Below are 3587 nucleotides of genomic sequence, written 5' to 3'. Positions count from 1 at the left end.
CCTGCGACATTTGTTTTAAAATGCGTCATGAAGGCGGCCAGTGATGGATATTATGCGGACGAACGTTCATACTTGTGCTTTTTTTTATGTTACGAGTGATTGTAAAGAACTTATGCTTCTGAACCCAAATGTATTTAGATTACTTGCAAATAAGAATGTTTTATTTAGACCTTTTGTTGTAACTTCTAATCAAGCAAACTTGGGGGAAAAACATCCAGGAACCTGATTGGCTCGTGGGTCCAATACGTCCAAACAAGAGCCCCGTGTAGATTTATACTCTGTGATTTGCATTTTACTTATTCTTTAAAGAAAATTATTCAGCAAAGTTCACTCTGCTGAACTTGTGAGCTGCAACTGCATTATTATTTGTTCTTTCTTTTATAAATCATCCCAGAAGACAGTTTTATCTTGGCCTTGGAAACTCCACCACTGCATGACGTTCAGAGGCTGTTCGTGTGCTCGGTTAGACCTGAAGCTTCTTATTTTAACACTTCTTTTTCAGCTTGTGTCAATTTTTCAGAACACACTGCTCTATTCAGGATACACCAAGTAGTTTTCATGAACTGTCTGGTCATTTTCAAATCCTCAGACTGTTAAAGTTCAGTCAAATAATGCTGAATACGGTCATTGAAACTGTGTGGAGTTTTAAAAATTTATTTGAAAGCCTGCAGAAAGTCTACAGCACTGACCACTTTCACATTTCTGAGAAATCTGGAGAACAAAGGAGGGTGCAAATGTCACTAAAAAGCAAAATGGCGGTCAGTTATTAACCAGTGTGCTCGGTCACACACTCACCTTTCCGTACGCTCCTTTACCCAAAACAGTCAGAAGATCGAAACAGTCCGGCCCGACCCGTTCGCTGTCTCTGTTGACGATCTCACTGGTCAGCTCCACCTATTCTGTCTGAACGCTGCCAGGACAACTCATTACTCTGACATCGGCTCAACAAAAAAAATTTACTAAAGTGTATGTTTAACTCACTTCTCGGGTTCTGGCCCAGTCGGGTCACAGGCGTCGTCCTATACAAAGAGGGGAGGCGTGATGAAAACAGGGTGGATTTTATAGATGTTAAATGTGACGGAGCGACTTTATGCTACGTCTAAATGTTTATTGATGTTTACTCAAAGTGTCTAGGTCTTGCGATTGATAGCTGTACGATAGATTGTGGAGGCGTATAATGTGTCGGCCCACAGAGCAGCTCAAGATAATTGAATGAAGCTTCATTCACATAAGCATCATCATGAGACAAAGCATCACAAATACTTTCCATCACCCCATCTCCAAGGTCACAAATGAAGGTCAAAGTTAAAGCTACTGTAGGTCCTGCAATTGATAGCTTTGCGATAGTTTGTCGACGCACGTATAAAAAGTATGTGGTGCTTTTGTTTGTATCGTGGAATAAATACAAATATTTCCTTTGAACCTTGAGATAAAACAGCAGCTTGTTTCTCTTGGAATATGACAAATGTACAAGAACATACTCCTAACAAGTTGCCCCTTTTGGGGATAAACATTCTTGAACCTGGCCTCATGAATTCGTATTAACGATAGGCCTGCGCGCTTCAAAACCACAACGTTTTCTTGATGTTCCTGCTACGGACATACAAGTGCTTTTTCTACCAATTTAGTCACAAAATGTCTCAATTTGATCCCAATTTATACTTTTTTGTTTTCAATCAGTCCCAGTTTAGCCTGATATGTTGCTGAACCCAAAGTTGTCACAAATTTCTCTCACTTTCTGATTGATGCTAAATCTATAAGGGTTTGAGATCCTCACATCCACCGCTCCGCTGCCCATTAACCCTTTGTCTCTGTATGTGGACGTCCCCTGGCTACAGTGTCACCATCCCTTAGATAGCTCAGTTGGTAGAGCGGAGGACTGTAGAGGTGAAGGACTGAGATCCTTAGGTCGCTGGTTCAAATCCGGCTCGAAGGAGCTTTTACTCAACTCAACAAAGTTCTGTTGAAAACAAATGAACTCTCCATACAGCCTGGGGTCAAAGGTCAGCTTTGTGTTCCTATTGTCGGCCCACAGAGCAGCTCAAGATAATTGAATGAAGCATCATCATGAGACAAAGCATCACAAATACTTTCCATCACCCCATCTCCAAGGTCACAAATGAAGGTCAAATTTATAGCTACTGTAAGTCCTGCAATTGATAGCTTTGCGATAGTTTGTCGACACACGTATAATGAGCCTTATGTGGTGCTTTTGTTTGTATCGTGGAATAAATACAAATATTTCCTTTGAACCTTGAGATAAAACAGCAGCTTGTTTCTCTTGGACTATGACAAATTTACAAGAACATACTCCTAACAAGTTGCCCCTTTTGGGGATAAACATTCTTAAACCTGGCCTCATGAATTCGTATTTACGATACGCCTGCCCGCTTCAAAACCACAACGTTTTCTTGATGTTCCTGCTACGGACATACAAGTTACTTTTCTCGCATTTTGGTCACAGAATGTTTCAATTTGATCCCAATTTATCATTTTTGTTTTCAATCAGTCCCAGTTTAGCTTGATATGTTGCTAAACCATAATTTGTCACACATTTCTCTCACTTGCTGACTGGCGCTAAATCTAAAAGGGTTTGAGATCCACATAACATCAGGCACTCCTCCAGACGTTTGCCCTGTCTCTGTGTACGTCCGCTGGGTGTCCCCTGAGTGTTCCCTGACAATCCATTGACTGTCCCTTCGATTGCTCAGTTGGTAGAGCAGAGGACTGTAGACGTCAAGGACAGATATCCTTAGGACGCTAGTTCAAATCAGTCTCGAAGGAGCTTTTTTCCCCCAAATAACACATCTGTGTTAAAAATAATATCTCTCCATGACTGTTGAGCTTTTACAGCCTGAGGTCAAAGGTCAGCTTTGTGTTCATAGTGTCGGCCCACTGAGCATCTGTGTGAACTTCAGGATCATAAAAGGAATCCATAATGATTCAACATACTGCCATCCAGTTTCAACTCATAATACCTATTTAAAATGGTCTGATCAAAATACAAAAAAAATATCAATCGTCCATTGAAAGGTGGAGGTCTGAATGTATAGATTCCGCCTGTAGACTTTCTCTTGTACAGACCATAACTTCTGATTGGCTCAAGATAATTGAATGAAACTTCATTCACATAAGCATCATCATGAGACAAAGCATCACAAATACTTTCCATCACCCCATCTCCAAGGTCACAAATGAAGGTCAAAGTTAAAGCTACTGTAGGTCCTGCAATTGATAGCTTTGCGATAGTTTGTCGACACACGTATAATGAGCCGTATGTGGTGCTTTTGTTTGTATCGTGGAATAAATACAAATATTTCCTTTGAACCTTGAGATAAAACAGCAGCTTGTTTCTCTTGGACTATGACAAATTTACAAGAACATACTCCTAACAAGTTGCCCCTTTTGGGGATAAACATTCTTGAACCTGGTCTCATGAATTCGTATTTACGATACGCCTGCGCGCTTCAAAACCACAACGTTTTCTTGATGTTCCTGCTACGGACATACAAGTTACTTTTCTCGCATTTTTGTCACAAAATGTTTCAATTTGATCCTAATTTATCTTTTTTGTTTTCAATCAGTCC

At 40.4% G+C, this 3587-nt stretch overlaps 1 non-coding gene across 1 annotated transcript; it reads left to right on the top strand.

Annotated features, from left to right (window-relative positions):
• The first annotated feature begins 1848 nt into the window (after positions 1–1848).
• trnay-gua lies at positions 1849–1936 on the top strand. Its single transcript is given in 2 exon segments — positions 1849–1885; positions 1901–1936. It is a non-coding gene; the product is annotated as a tRNA-Tyr (tRNA).
• Positions 1937–3587: the final 1651 nt, after the last annotated feature.

The sequence above is a fragment of the Nematolebias whitei genome, chromosome 16 (genome assembly GCF_014905685.2).
Source record: "Nematolebias whitei isolate Nwh7 chromosome 16, NemWhi1, whole genome shotgun sequence".
Taxonomy (NCBI): domain Eukaryota; kingdom Metazoa; phylum Chordata; class Actinopteri; order Cyprinodontiformes; family Rivulidae; genus Nematolebias; species Nematolebias whitei.
The sequence above is the reverse complement of the archived record's forward strand: the minus strand, read 5'-3'. Positions and strand labels throughout refer to the sequence as shown.